The sequence below is a fragment of the Bufo bufo genome, chromosome 6, assembly GCF_905171765.1.
Source record: "Bufo bufo chromosome 6, aBufBuf1.1, whole genome shotgun sequence".
Classification (NCBI taxonomy): domain Eukaryota; kingdom Metazoa; phylum Chordata; class Amphibia; order Anura; family Bufonidae; genus Bufo; species Bufo bufo.
Genome location: NC_053394.1, coordinates 182,848,806 through 182,865,131, shown reverse-complemented (window position 1 = coordinate 182,865,131; position 16,326 = coordinate 182,848,806).

The following is a 16,326-nucleotide window of genomic DNA, read 5'->3' as shown; positions in this document are numbered from 1 at the left end:
CCATTTTTTGGGGCGGCAACTGGTGCACAGTACAAATGCACTATAATATACATATCACACCTATCGATAGCACACCTATACCAGTCCTTAAAAGGTGTCCCTAACAGCCTGTCCCTGCTCCACAAAGCAACCTCTCCGAACTCTGACAAAATACAGAATGTAAAATGGCAGATCGGGTTCTGTTATAGGGTGGGGGTGTGTCCATGTGCTGAAACGTCTCAATTGGCTGTCCTGTCCCACCTGATGGATGTGTCATGGGTCAAAGTTCAGCACAATGCAAAAGAATATGGCGCGTGCGAACATCGCCATATGTTCGGCGGATCGCGAACGCTCAAAGTTCACCGCGAACTGACCACCGGGCGAACTGCAAGGCCATCACTACTGATAGAGGGCAAGTTGTCATATGCGCTTGGGGATATGTCACCAGTGAATAACTGCAGTGGTGCACTTGTCCACAGAGGTTACATCAAGCTTCCAGTCCACCAGAGACTGAAAGGTGCGGGCTGGAAGCCTCTGCGCTGGAAAAAGTATTTATTCATATTTGGATGATTGCATCTTTCATGCGGCACATCAACCTGTAGAAACAGGGATATGGCGATATGCTGCCAACAAACAAGGAAAATATGGTGATGACGTGTACTAACCGCTGCAACTTTACCAACTAAAAACAAAGGCCAAGTTTACAAGAGTAAAAAAGGATGCTCCTTCACATGTGTTGACACAAATGTTTGATCACATTTTCAGTATAACACACTGCCAAAAATGATGCACTGCCTCGTGTGACTGGTATAATGAATGAACGCTGGAACAATACATCCCCTCCGCCTATTTTGGTGCTGACCCTGCCCCCATTGCAGATTCCATCAAATACACAGGACAGAATAGTGCAGCATACTGCGCTTTCTTGGCCGGTAAAATGCAGGTTCTTCTGATGGAAACCAGATCCCATTATAGTTAGTGGGGTCCCTCAGCTCATTTGATGTAGACACCGCCTCCATTATTTCAGTTGTTCTGTTTCTATACTGGACGGTTGTGTCATGTTCATTTCATCAACTGTTTGCATTTGTTATAATTTATTTTGCACCATTAAACATAGTAACAGTTTATAAGGCTGAAAAAAAGAGATCTGTCCATCCAGTTCAGCCTGTTATCCTACACGTTGATCCAGAGGAAGGCGAAAAAAAGCATGTGATCCATTAATAAGTCAAATCATGCTGGGAATTTAACTTATGGTCCATGGAAGCGGAATCCGTAACGGAATTCTTAGATAACCTGAACCTTGTACGCTGAACTTGAAAACACAAGTTCGCTCATCCCTACTTGTCCCCAAAACAAAGATCCAGAAAGATTCTCTGTTGAGGAGCTTCCTGGGGCAGTCACTCCTCTAATGGGCCTACTTTGCCATCATGACATCCTGTATAATCTTTTGAAAGCATTGATACATTTACCACATTATGACTGGTCATATCTGAAAGATGCTTATTAATACGAGTTCTTAAAGGACCAGTCGCGCATCCACTAGTGCTTGTGGCAGCTATTACATGAGGCTACTTCTTAATGCTGTACATTTGGCCATTAACAAAGGAAATAAACTACTAGTTTCTAAATATTGGCAAGCGTTACTTACACCTGCTGTGGCCTCACATAACAAACTTGCACAGCGAGCCATGTCTGTTTGATGCCAAATTTTGTAGAAATACGGTAATCTGGATGGTAGCAAGGATCCTAATGTGGGTGCTCTTCTCGCTAACATTTTCATCTCAGGAGCAAAGCTGCATCCTGCGTGAAAACCGGATGATTTCCTCACTATGTTTAAATCTGAGTGAGCTGGTGGCGGTAACTTGTAACAAATGTAATATTCTGTTGCGTACATGTATTTTCAAATCATTTTTTTCATTAGAAGTCTGAGCTTTTTTCTTTCCACTAATTGATCACGATTTAACTCCGATGCCCTAGCACACGCATTACGTTAAAGCAATTAAGCTTTCTCAAACCAGGGGGGTGTGCCTTTCTACTTCTCATGTGGACTCGCTTTTAGAGATGGACTATCTGAACTAATAAGTATATGGCAATAGCACAGCACTTTTTCATCTATGCCCTTTCTATGGACTTCTATGGAGTTTACATCTACGTCATCTCCTCTGTTGGAATAGATTTAAAGGGATTGTCCCATGACTAATGTAAAAAATGAAAATCAAACATCATATCAGTGGGGTGCCTGGGGGGGGGGGCGGGGGCAGTCCGCCCTGGGTGCCGGCCCTCAGGGGGGTGCCAGAAGCAATGAGCGCTTCCATCAATACAGATGGAAGCGCTCATTGCTGGAGCGCTGACGCCCACATACTGCGGCGGGGCACGGAAGCGCATAGTCCCCTGCCCCGCCGCCGATCACAGCCATAGGCTTAGTAGGTCCGAGGCCTATGCAGTAGTGAAATCCCGGTGCAGGCATGCGTGATGACGTCATTGCGCGCGCCTGTGTCAGGACGCAGCAGCACAAAGAAGTGTGCGTGCCTTTCTCTGCGAGCAAGCGCCTGGACATAGGTATTTAGCTTTTATTTTTTATTTTTTTATGTGCCAACTTTGGGGGACACAGGAGGACATGTAGGGGGAAAATATTATGGTGAGATACTGTGGTGGAAAATTATTATGGGAGGGATTACTATGTGGGGGAAATAATTATGGGAGGGATTACTATGTGGGGGGCAAATTACTATATGGCGCAATGTGGGGGAAAATACTGTGTGGGGAAAATTACTATATGGCGCTGTGTGGGGGAAATTACTGTGTCGGGGAAACTACTGTGTGGGGGCATTGTGGGGGAAATTACTGTGTGGGGGCAGTGTGGGAGAAATTACTGTGTGTGGGGGAAATACTGTGTGGGGGTATGTTAGCGTTTTTTCTCAGGCAGGTTTATGCTGGTATAAGATGAGGCATCAGACCTCCAACCCATGAATATTTCCCTGTGCAATGAATATCCGGTTTGCTTCTGATCAGGAGGTAAATAACCAGCCCAGACTGAACTTAGGTTGTTAAATATCTGACATCTTTATTTTTCAGCACATACTTATAGGGCTTTTTTGGGGGTGGGCGCATATTGTCTCTCAAGATCCAATTGGAACAATCCTGGTATTTCTTAAGAGGCCTTGGGAACATGTTTTGTCAAAATACAGTTGAAACTTTGTTAAACAATGCTGGTATCTGCTATATACAATACTTGCAAAAGGGTTATTTTACATTGAACAGGTTTTCCTCTACATGCTAATAAGTTGAATAGGTTATCACAGTTCGTTGTCATTGTATGTGAGGTGAGATGTTAAATAGCCTTTTGTTCAGGGATGCTGCTATTGTGTCCAGCACTGGCAGGGTGTGAGATATGTTAATTCGATGTACTGCATGCCACAAGAGATGAGGCTTGTATAATATATGTCTAATCTGTGATGTATCAAAAGTAAGATTATGAAAATCCCTTTAAGGGTAGCATGGTGGAGATTACTGTGGGGGAAACTACTGTATTGGGGCAGTGTCGGGGAAATTACTATATGGGCCTGTGTGGGGGGAAACTACTGTATGGGGGCAGTGTGGGAGAAATTTCCTGTCTGGGGGCAGTGTGGGGGAAATTACTAATTACTATATAGGGGAAGTGTGGGGGAAATTACTATGTGGTGCAAATTACTATATTGGGGGGAAATTACTATGGGGAATTACTATTTGGGGGCAGTGTGGGGGAAATTACTGTGTGGAGGAAATTTCTGTGTGGGGGCAGTGTGGGAGAAAATACTGTGTGGGGGCAGTGTGGGAGAAAATACTGTGTGGGGGCAGTGTGGGAGAAAATACTGTGTGGGGGCAGTGTGGGGGAAACTACTGTGTGTGGGGGGCAGTGTGGGGAAAACTACTGTGTGTGGGCAGTGTTGGGTAAATTACTGTGTGGGGGCAGTGTGGGGGAAACTACTGTGTGGGGAAAACTACTGTGTGGGCGCATTGTGGGGGAAACTACTGTGTGTGGGAAATTACTGATTGGGGCAGTGTGGGGAAAATTACTGTGTGGGGGCAGTGTGGGGGAAATTACTGTGTGGGGGCAGTGTGGGGGAAACTAGTGTGAGGAAAATTACTGTGGGGGACAATGTGGGGGAAATTAATGTGTGGGGGCAGTGTGGGAGAAATTACTGTGTGGGGGAAATTACTGTATGGGGCAGTGTGGGGGAAATGACTATATGGAGCAGTGTGTGGGAAATTACTATATGGGGCAGTGTGGGGTAAATTACTGTGGGGGGGAAATGCTGTGTCGGGGTAGTATGGTGGAGATTACTGTGGGGGAAACTACTGTATTGGGGCAGTGTCGGGGAAATTACTATATGGGCCTGTGTGGGGGGAAACTACTGTATGGGGGCAGTGTGGGAGAAATTTCCTGTGTGGGGGCAGTGTGGGGGAAATTACTAATTACTATATGGGGGCAGTGTGGGGGAAATTACTATGTGGTGCAAATTACTATATTGGGGGCAAATTACTATGGGGGATTACTATTTGGGGCAGTGTGGGGGAAATTACTGTGTGGAGGAAATTTTTGTGTGGGGGCAGTATGGGAGAAAATACTGTGTGGGGGCAGTGTGGGGGAAACTACTGTGTGTGGGGAAAACTACTGTGTGGGGGCAGTGTGGGGAAAACTACTGTGTGTGGGCAGTGTTGGGTAAATTACTGTGTGGGGGCAGTGTGGGGGAAACTACTGTGTGGGGGAAACTACTGTGTGGGGAAACTACTGTGTGTGTGAAATTACTGATTGGGGGCAGTGTGGGGAAAATTACTGTGTGGGGGCAGTGTGGGGGAAATTACTGTGTGGGGGCAGTGTGGGGAAAATTACTGTGTGGCGGCAGTGTTCGGGAAACTACTGTGTGGGGGCAGTGTGGGGGAGATTACTGTGGGGGCAGTGTGGGGGAAATTACTGTGTGGGGGAAATTACTATATGGGGCAGTGTGGGGGAACTACTGAATGGGGGCAGTGTGGGAGAAATGACTGTGTGGGGCAAATTACTATATTGGGGCAGTGTTGGGGGAATTACTGTGTGGGGGGAATTACTGTGTGGGGGAAATTACTATATGGAGCAGTGTGGGGGGAAATTACTATATGGAGCAGTGTGGGGGAAATTACTGTGTGGTGCAAATTACTATATGGGGCAGTGTGGGGGAAATTACTGTGTGGGGGGAAAATTACTATGGGGGATTACTATGTGGGGGCAGTGTGGGGGAAATTACTATATGGGAGCAGTGTGGGGGGCGTTGCTTTTGGGGAGGCACTGTAGGGGAAATTCTATTATTTCTGGGGACACTATACAGGGATTATTACCTGGAGCACAATATAGGGTGTTATTTTTACTGGGGGCACTCTGGGGGACATTATAGCTGCTGTGGACACTATAGGGACATTCGGGGTAATTTATCAAACTGGTGTAAAGTAGAACTCGCTTAGTTGCCCATAGCAGCCAATCAGATTCCACCATTCATATTTGACAGCTCTTTCACAAATCCAGTTCTACTTTACACCAGTTTCATAAATGACTCCAATTATGTCTACTGGGGTCACTATTTTTTCAGCAGTATAGTACCTGGGGCATTGGTGGGCACAACGGGCACAGTATTGGGGGTGGCAGCAGGATGACACTGTGGGAACACCAGGATGGGGGGGGGGAAGGTTGATGGAAAAACTGGGAAATCTAACATGTCTGTGTTACAAACTCTGTAGAGACAAGATGCGGCTGAAAGAATTTGTCATGGCGGTCTAACGGAGGAGAAGAGGAAAGAGAAGGTCTACATGACAGGAGATGTCCCTGGATGTAAGAGGTATGTGGTCAAGTATTGGCCCACCCCGGGTGCCAAACACCCTAGGCACGCCACTGCATCATATATTACATGACAACCTCTTTCTAACAAAGCTAGGACCAGCCCTGTACCTCACTGTCACCGCCAGATCTCTGAGAAGTTCTGACAGATGTTCTTCAGTACCTCCTGCATGATGTTCTTTTGTTTTGCTTTCGCTTTGACATCTCTTCTCCCTCTCCCAGCTGTCATCTATTAGCAGTGATTGCTTCCCTTTATATATCCTCCCATACTGCTTCACTTTGCGGTTTATACTACTTCCTGGATTGTGTTCACTGCTTGAAGTTGCTACTGCTGGTATCTCAGATAAGTCTATTTCTGTATTTGTGTTTTCCTGTAGGCTTGATTCTAGGTGACCCTGACTCCCTCCGTATTAAGTGCAGGGAGCTGGTGGTCGTGTCCTCTCACTATTATAGGGTTTGCAGGTGTCACTCAGTCGAGGTACGTGGACATGCAACTTTCTATCATTGAGATCTTTGCATGGGCTGAGCAGTCAGGGAGAGCTCTAGGGCTTTAATAGGGCTCACCCTTTTGTTGCTTAGTTTGGGATCAAGTCAGTCGGATCTTTATTTGTTACTTCTTGTTTTCTGCAACACTATCCGTGACATTATAAACCGCCAAAACCGTCTTAAGCATGGATCCGGTTTTAGACGAAAAAATGATGTGATGAGTATTATGGAATTATAGACAATGGCGCTCCCACTAACAATTTATTGAACAATAGAGAATTTGGGAGAGCTTAAAATATAGCTTTTACTATTAGTTTATATAAAATATATAGCGCCACAAACAGATACTTGAAATATGGCTAAAAGTATGGAACAGTCTTACCATTCTGACGCCCCCTGATAGGGATCAGCCTAGCGTTGTGGAAATAATACCGCGTCTGGGCCGAGGGTTGGATGTGGTCGTAGGTAAATTCAGGTTGTAGACTGGTGCAGGGAACCGTTGTCCCTAATGCGCCCTGATGGGGGAAGGGGGCAAAGCTGCTGTTCACCTGCCTATCTACACAGAGTTCCTACCCCGCAAGGGGCGGCCCTGTCCGGATACCTTACCCTATATAAGGCGGGTATCCCTAATGTTGCCCTATAGGATGGTTCCCAACGTGTCACGTTTCAGGTGATAAATCATCAGGGGAAGAGATCCAAGAAATGTGCAAAAAATAATCCTACAAGGAAAAATATATTCAACATGAGGATCTAGAAAAAAGAGAGGGTTTACATATAGGAGGATAATCAGTAGCTTTCAATATATACTTGGTGTGAGATGATATCCCTTACTGTGCCCCCTAGTAGATCGGGGTGCATGATGTATGCAAATACAGGGACGGCTGGGACTATCGGTGGAAGGATGGTCCATTACAAAAAACAACCAAAATTTAGCTGCTCGTTAAGTCCTAAGGGAGCCATGGTCTTAAGGTCATATATCCATCTAGCTTCCCTCTATAGGATTAATCTGTCCCAGTCTCCCCTTCTTGGTGGTGGATTCACTTTATCAATGACCATAAATGAAAGACGGCCATGGCCATTGTGGGCATTCTGGACGTGTTTAGCCACTGGGGTATCTTTGAGTTTGACCATTCTCTAACCTTAAATCCAAGAGCAAGAAAATGCCTCCCCCCACCAGTGAGGTATCATGCATAGACGTGTTTTTAGACCTGGTGACCACTGATATAGGGGAATTGACCCCTTCAAAACAAAGATCTAATTGTGATCGTGCCATGGCCACTGCATTGTCCAACCTTGAACATGATTTGTCAGTGGTGATTAAACCATCTGACAAGGGGGGCAATGTAGTGGTAATGGACAACGAACAATATCGTCTGATGTGTAACTCAATATTGAAGGACACTAACACCTACGAGATTTTACCTCGAGATCCAACTGAGGAATATAAAAGGGAGCTTAGGGATATTTTGGAGGAGGCCCTTAAAACTAACCTGATTACAAGGGATGAATATCAATTCATGTTCCCCACATTCCCTAGACAGGCAACGTTTTATTGCCTGCCTAAACTCCACAAAGGGGTATCACCCCTCAAAGGGCGTCCTATCGTATCAGGGGTAGGCAATTTATGCCAGCAGGTGGGCATATATCTGGATCAAATCCTGGCCCCTTTTGTTGTAGCCCTACCATCCTACACACGCGATACCACGGACCTACTTAAACGACTGGAGGGGGTCCACGTCGATGCAGATGATTTAATTGCCAGCATCGACGTGGAAGCACTTTATTCCAGCATCCCTCATGATCTGGGCCTTAAGGCTGTACAATTTTTTCTCCAAACGAGAGGTTGTCAGTACCGTGCCCACAGTCAGGTAATTCTTCAGCTACTGGAATTCACGTTGACCAGAAATGTATTCTCATTTAATGGGCGGATCTACCACCAGCTCAGGGGCACTGCGATGGGGAGCCCCTGTGCCCCATCGTATGCGAATCTGTTCCTGGGCTGGTGGGAGGCAACCCTGGTCTTTACTGATGACAGTATCTTCCTCACCGAGCCCATAGGACTGTGGGCACGGTACATCGACGATATCTTTGTCATATGGCATGGCACCAAGCTATCTTTTGAGCTTTTTGTGACGGAGCACAATAAAAACGAATTAGGGCTCCGTTTCACATATGAATCAGACATACAGGCCCTCCCCTTCTTGGATGTCCTAATTACCAAGGGCCAGATGGGTGAGTTGGACACTTCTATATATAGAAAGCCCAGCTCAACCAACTCACTCCTCCGCTGGGAAAGTGAACACCCGCTTGCTTTAAAACGCGGGATCCCTAAGGGACAATACTTGCGTCTACGACGGAATTGTACAAATAAGAGGGACTTTCTGCACCAAGCGGCTGATCTTCGCCAGAGATTTCTGTCCAGAGGCTACCCCCATCGGGTACTCAAAGCAGCATTTAGATCAGCCCTGAGTGCAGACCGCTCTAGTCTACTCATTCCCAAACAGAAACCAGTACAATCCAATAAACTAACCCGCCTAATAACCTCATGTGATGGCCAAGCCCAATCCATCAGGGAAATAATTAACCAACACTGGCACATCCTCTTGATGGACCCGGATCTGAGGGAGGTGCTCGGGGAAACTCCGAGCATATCCTATAGACGCGGAAGGAGCCTCAAGGATCGGCTGGTTAATAGCCAATACACCCCACAACCATCGTCGGGTTGTGCTTGGCTTAAGAACCCCATCCATGGCTGTTATCGATGCAGTGGTTGCATCGCCTGTCCGCACATCACAACTGGCAAATCGTTCAGGAGTAATGTTACGGGCAAGGAATTCACCATTCGCGACTTCATGAACTGCAAGACCCGGGGGGTTATTTACCGAATTGTCTGCCAGTGTGGGAAAGAATACATTGGCAAGACAATCCGTGAATTCCGTAGGCGAGTAGGGGAACACCTTAGTGATGTGGCCAAACTCAAAGATACCCCAGTGGCTAAACACGTCCAGAATGCCCACAATGGCCATGGTCGTCTTTCATTTATGGCCATTGATAAAGTGAATCCACCACCAAGAGGGGGAGACTGGGACAGATTAATCCTATAGAGGGAAGCTAGATGGATATATGACCTTAAGACCATGGCTCCCTTAGGACTTAACGAGCAGCTAAATTTTGGTTGTTTTTTGTAATGGACCATCCTTCCACCGATAGTCCCAGCCGTCCCTGTATTTGCATACATCATGCACCCCGATCTACTAGGGGGCACAGTAAGGGATATCATCTCACCCCAAGTATATATTGAAAGCTACTGATTATCCTCCCCCACCCCCATCCCCCTCCCCCTCCCCCTACCCTGCCCGTCTCCCCTTCCCCTGACTATTGTCATTAAATGCTCATATTCACAAACTTTATGCCTTTATGGCTTGTAGTCATAGGAGCACTCATGCCTCTCTAACTTGTAATCTGCACGAAATGCTATATATATTTATAAGAGCGCAGGCTATTATGTCTGCTCTTCAGCAGCTGGTTCGGACGTCTGAGCACTCCTGGCGTCGGTCAGTTGCCTAGCAGCAGGTGCTGTATCCAGCCCTTCTCCCGGCCGCCCCACGCGACCGGACGTTGCGCTGCGCTCCACGGCCTGGTGCGGTGCGGTCCACAGGACGGCCGCTTCTGCCGAGGGGTGTGGCGTTCCGATCATGTGACCGGACCATTCCGCCCCCAGGGGCGGTCGATAGGCAAAGGGCGCGCGTTCTGCTGCATAAATACAGCGTCCTCATGGCAAACGGTGTGCAGCTGACAACATCAGATCAGCTGCCCCAGAGGCGCCCCTCTTTGATGAATTTGCGGGGTCCTCTTCTCCTTAGGACCATCAATGTCCTGTTCTTCCAATCCTATTGATCCACTGATCTAAGGTATGTCCCTGTATCATTCTTCTTTCCCCAATATATGTGAACCCTCTCTTTTTTCTAGATCCTCATGTTGAATATATTTTTCCTTGTAGGATTATTTTTTGCACATTTCTTGGATCTCTTCCCCTGATGATTTATCACCTGAAACGTGACACGTTGGGAACCATCCTATAGGGCAACATTAGGGATACCCGCCTTATATAGGGTAAGGTATCCGGACAGGGCCGCCCCTTGCGGGGTAGGAACTCTGTGTAGATAGGCAGGTGAACAGCAGCTTTGCCCCCTTCCCCCATCAGGGCGCATTAGGGACAACGGTTCCCTGCACCAGTCTACAACCTGAATTTACCTACGACCACATCCAACCCTCGGCCCAGACGCGGTATTATTTCCACCACGCTAGGCTGATCCCTATCAGGGGGCGTCGGAATGGTAAGACTGTTCCATACTTTTAGCCATATTTCAAGTATCTGTTTGTGGCGCTATATATTTTATATAAACTAATAGTAAAAGCTATATTTTAAGCTCTCCCAAATTCTCTATTGTTCAATGGATCCGGTTTTAGCCTTGACGGACCGCGTGCGGGGTCTTTCACTGGAGGTCGCAGAGCTCCGTAAAACTGTATCTCAGTTTCAGGTGACCGGTTCTGCTTGCGTTCATGGAGTTTGTTCTGAGCCTAAGATCTCGCTTCCGGATACCTTCTCTGGGGGTAGTGAGAATTTTGTTTGTTTTAGAAAGGCTTGCAAACTCCATTTTCGCCTACTTCCCCATTCCTCTGGTGATGAGGAGCAGAGGGTGGGGATCATCATATCACTGCTCAGTGATAACGCTCAGTCTTGGGCCTTCTCGCTCCCGGTGGGGGCACGGCCCCTCCCATCAGTGGATGAATTTTTTGTAGCCCTGGGTCAGATATATGATGATCCGGATCGTATTGCTCTGGCTGAATCTAAACTGCGTCTTTTATGCCAGGGTAAACAGTCCGCAGAGATATACTGTTCTGAATTCCGGAGATGGGCAGCTGATACTGGTTGGAATGATGCTGCACTCCAAAGTCAATTTTGCCATGGTCTTTAAGAGGGATTGAAAGATGCATTTGCCTTTCATGAGAGAACTACCTCCTTGGAGTCTGCCATATCTCGGGCCGTTCGTATTGACAGGCGTCTTAGAGAGAGAGGAGAGATCACTCCTTCCTGTCATACTCAGTCCAAGGACAGTGGGGCGGTCTCATTCAGTGCGCAGGGGTCTCAGTCTCTCTCAATCCCCTCTGAGCAGGAGCCTATGCAGCTGGGTTTGCTTGCCTCTAACAACAGAGGATTCAGCTCTCAGAGAAGGGTTTGTTTCTGTTGTGGAGGTATAAATCAATTGGCAAATGTTTGTCCCTCTAGGAGATGCAGGGAGTTTTTTGAGAGTAATAAAGAAACAAAAAGAAAAAAGTCCTCTAAAAACATTCCATCTGTTACTATTGGCAAGGTTGATGCGGAAATTGAAGGTTTTCCGTTTGCTTGTAGTTCCCGTTTTGTCCTACCTGCCAGGGTGGCGCTAGAGAGCAAGAACATTGTTTGTGAGATTTTGTAGATAGTGGAGCAGCTGTCAATCTCATTGATAATCAATTTGCTATAACACATGGTTTCCAGGTATGCACTTTGGGAAAGGACATACCTGTTTTTGCTATTGATTCCGCTCCACTTTCTCAAAAATCGTTAAAGGGCATAGTTCACAATATCCGTTTGACTGTGAGTAATGCTCATGTTGAGGATGTGTCATGTTTCGTCCTAAGCGGGTTACCTACTCCTCTAGTGTTGGGGCTACCCTGGCTCACTAAACATAACCCCACCATTGATTGGCAAGCGAGGCAAATAAATGGTTGGAGTGACTTTGCAGAGAGAATTGCCTCTCGACATCTCTTTCAGAGGTTTCTACTAAGACTGTACCATCTTTTCTCTCTGAATTTTCGGATGTGTTTTCTGAGAGTGGTGTTCAGGAGCTGCCCCCTCACCGGGAGTACGATTTCCCTATTAATCTCATCCCAGGCGCCAAGCTGCCTAAATCTCGTTTATACAATCTCTCCCAACCTGAAAGGGTCGCTATGCGTACTTATATCTCTGAGAGCCTGAGAAAGGGACACATACGACCATCGAAGTCACCTGTTGCCGCTGTTTTTTTTTTTTTTGTTAAGAAAAAAGATGGTTCTTTAAGACCATGTCTGGATTTCAGGGAGCTGAACAGTATCACAATTCGTGACCCTTATCCGCTTCCTCGGATCCCGGACCTATTTAACCAGATTGTTGGGGCTAAAGTTTTTTCCAAGTTGGATTTAAGAGGGGCATACAACCTGGTCAGGGTCAGAGAAGGGGACGAATGGAAGACGGCCTTCAATACCCCTGAGGGCCATTTTGAGAATTTGGTTATGCCTTTTGGTTTGATGAATGCTCCAGCTGTCTTTCAACATTTTGTGAACAGCATTTTTTATCATTTAATGGGGAAATTTGTACTAGTGTATCTAGATGACATTTTGATTTTTTCTCCTGATTTCAAAACTCATAGGGACCATCTACGTCAGGTCTTGCTCATTCTGCGGGAGAATAAATTGTACGCTAAACTGGAAAAATGTGTGTTTGCGGTTCCAGAAATTCAATTTCTGTGTTTTCTTCTCTCCGCTTCTGGTTTTCGCATGGACCCCGAGAAGGTCCGCGCTGTGCTTGATATGGAGCTTCCTGAGAATCAGAAGGCGCTGATGCGCTTTTTTGGGTTTTGCCAATTATTACAGGAAGTTCATTTTAAATTATTCCTCTGTTGTTAAGCCACTCACTGATATGACTAGAAAGGGGGTAGATTTTTCCTCCTGGTCGGTAGAGACGCGTAAGGCCTTTTCTAGTATCAAATAGAGTTTTGCTTCCGCTCCCATCTTGGTACAACCTGATATCTCTCTGCCCTTCATTGTTGAGGTGGATGCTTCTGAGGTGGGTGTGGGTGCGGTCTTATCTCAGGGTCCCTCTCCTGCCAAATGGCGACCGTGTGCCTTTTTCTCGAAGAAACTCTCCTCCGCAGAGAGAAATTACGATGTGGGAGATAGGGAGTTGTTGGCCATCAAGTTAGCTTTTGCGGAATGGCGCCATTGGCTAGAGGGAGCCAGACACCCTATTACCATGTTTACCGACCATAAGAATCTGGCCTACTTGGAGTCAGCCATGTGTCTGAACCCGAGACAGGCCAGATGGTCTTTGTTCTTTTCAAGGTTTAACTTTGTTGTCATGTTCCGCCCTGGGGTTAAGAATGTGAAGGCGGATGCCCTGTCACGTTGTTTTCCGGGAGGGGGGAACTTTGAAGACCCGGGTCCTATTTTGGCTGAAGGGGTGTTGTGTCTGCTCTTTATCCTGAATTGGAGGCAGAGGTTCAGGCAGCCCAGGCCCAGGCAAGGCAAGAAAGGAGGAGGAGTGGCCCTGTATGTGAAAGATAGCATTAAATCTAACCTAATACAAGTTGGTGAGGCCAACATAGAGTCAGTTTGGGTTACGTTGCAGTTTGCTAACCATGCAGTAACTCGTGTAGGTGTGATATATAGACCACCTGGTCAAGTTAAAGAACTAGATGATCTACTAGTTGAAGAAATAGCTAAAATGACAATGAAAGGAGAAGTTATCATTATGGGAGATTTCAATCTTCCAGATATAAACTGGAAAACCAAAATAGCAAGTTCTACCAGGAGTACAGATATTCTAAATTCCCTACTGGGGTTATCTCTACAACAAGTGGTTGAGGAGCCAACCCGGAGGGAGGCCATTTTGGATTTGGTATTCACAAATGGGCATTCGGTATATGATGTCATTGTAGGCGAAACCTTGGGATCTAGTGATCACCAGTCAGTGTGGTTTAATATAAGAACTGTGAAAGAGTCCCACCACACAAAAACAAAAGTTTTAGATTTTAGAAAAACAGACTTTTCAAAAATGAAATTAGTCATAAATGAGTTCTTATCAGACTGGAACGGATTACATGGAGTCCAGGAGAAATGGGACTACTTAAAAGGTGCATTATTGAAGGCAACAGAAAATTGCATTAGACTTGTCAGTAAAAGCAAAAAAAGGAAGAGACCACTGTGGTACTCAGCAGAAGTGGCCCAAATCATTAAAAATAAAAAGCTAGCATTTTGTAATTATAAAAAAAAACAGAGCAATGAAGATAAGGAAATCTACAAGATTAGGCAGAAAGAGGCCAAGTTATAAGAACTTCTAAAGCGCAGGCAGAAGAAAAACTAGCTCAGTCTATGAAAAAAGGGGATAAGACATTCTTCAGATATATAAATGAAAAAAGGAAATTAAAACAAGGAATAACTAAATTAAAAACAAAGGACGGAAGGTATGTAGAAGAGAATAAAGGGCTAGCCGACTGCCTTAATGAATACTTCTGTTCAGTTTTTACAAAAGAAAAAGAAGGAGAAGGACCTCCACTAGAAAGGATGACTAATAAATTGTTTGATGCATGTGTCTTTACAGAGGAAGATGTTCTAAGTTTGCTGTCTAAAGTGAAGACAAATAAGTCACAGGGGCCTGATGAGATACACCCAAAATTATTAAAAGAGCTTAGTGGTGAGCTGGCAAAACCGTTAACAGATTTATTTAACCAATCATTAGTAACAGGAGTCGTCCCGGAAGATTGGAAATTGGCAAATGTCGTGCCCATTCACAAGAAAGGTAGTAGGGAGGAATCGAGCAACTATAGACCAGTGAGTCTGACATCAATAATAGGCAAATTAATGGAAACCCTATTAAAGGATAGGATTGTGGAACATCTAAAATCCCATGGATTGCAAGATGAAAAACAACATGGGTTTACTTCAGGGGGATCATGTCAAACAAATCTTATAGATTTTTTTGACTGGGTGACTAAAATAATAGACGATGGAGGTGCAGTAGACATCGCATATCTAGATTTTAGTAAGGCTTTTGACACTGTCCCACATAGAAGACTTATCAATAAACTGCAGTCATTGAGCATGGACTCCCATATTGTTGAGTGGATTAGGCAGTGGCTGAGTGACAGACAGCAGAGGGTTGTAGTCAATGGAGAACATTCAAAACAAGGTCGTGTTACCAGTGGGGTTCCACAGGGATCTGTACTGGGACCAATTTTGTTTAATATCTTCATAAGTGATATTGCAAAAGGCCTCGATGGTAAGGTTTGTCTTTTTGCTGATGACACAAAGATATGTAACAGGGTTGATGTTCCTGGAGGGAAACGCCAAATGGAAAAGGATTTAGGAAAACTAGAAGAATGGTCAGAACTCTGGCAACTGAAATTTTATGTGGATAAGTGCAAGATAATGCACCTGGGGCGTAAAAACCCAAGGGCAGAATATAGAATATTTGACACAGTCCTGACCTCAGTATCTGAGGAAAGGGATTTAGGAGTAATTATTTCAGAAGACTTAAAGGTGGGAAGACAATGTAATAGGGCAGCATGAAATGCCAGCAGAATGCTTGGATGTATAGGGAGAGGTATAAGCAGTAGAAAGAGTGAAGTGCTTATGCCGCTGTACAGAACACTGGTGAGACCTCACTTGGAGTATTGTGCGCAGTACTGGAGGCCTTATCTCCAGAAGGATATAGATACTCTAGAGAGAGTTCAGAGAAGAGCTACTAAACTAGTACATGGATTGCAGGATAAAACTTACCAGGAAAGGTTAAAGGACCTTAATATGTATAGCTTGGAAGAAAGAAGAGACAGAGGGGATATGATAGAAACTTTTAAATACATAAAGGGAATCAACTCGGTAAAGGAGGAGAGCATATTTAAAAGAAGAAAAACTACCACAAGAGGACACAGTTTTAAATTAGAGGGGCATAGGTTTAAAAGTAATATAAGGAAGTATTACTTTACTGAGAGAGTAGTGGATGCATGGAATAGCCTTCCTGCAGAAGTGGTAGCTGCAAATACAGTGAAGGAGTTTAAGCATGCATGGGATAGGCATAAGGCTATCCTTCATATAAGATAGGGCCAGGGACTATTAATAGGATTCAGATATATTGGGCAGACTAGATGGGCCAAATGGTTCTTATCTGCCGACACATTCTATGTTTCTATGTTTCTATGTCCTCCTGGGAGGTTGTT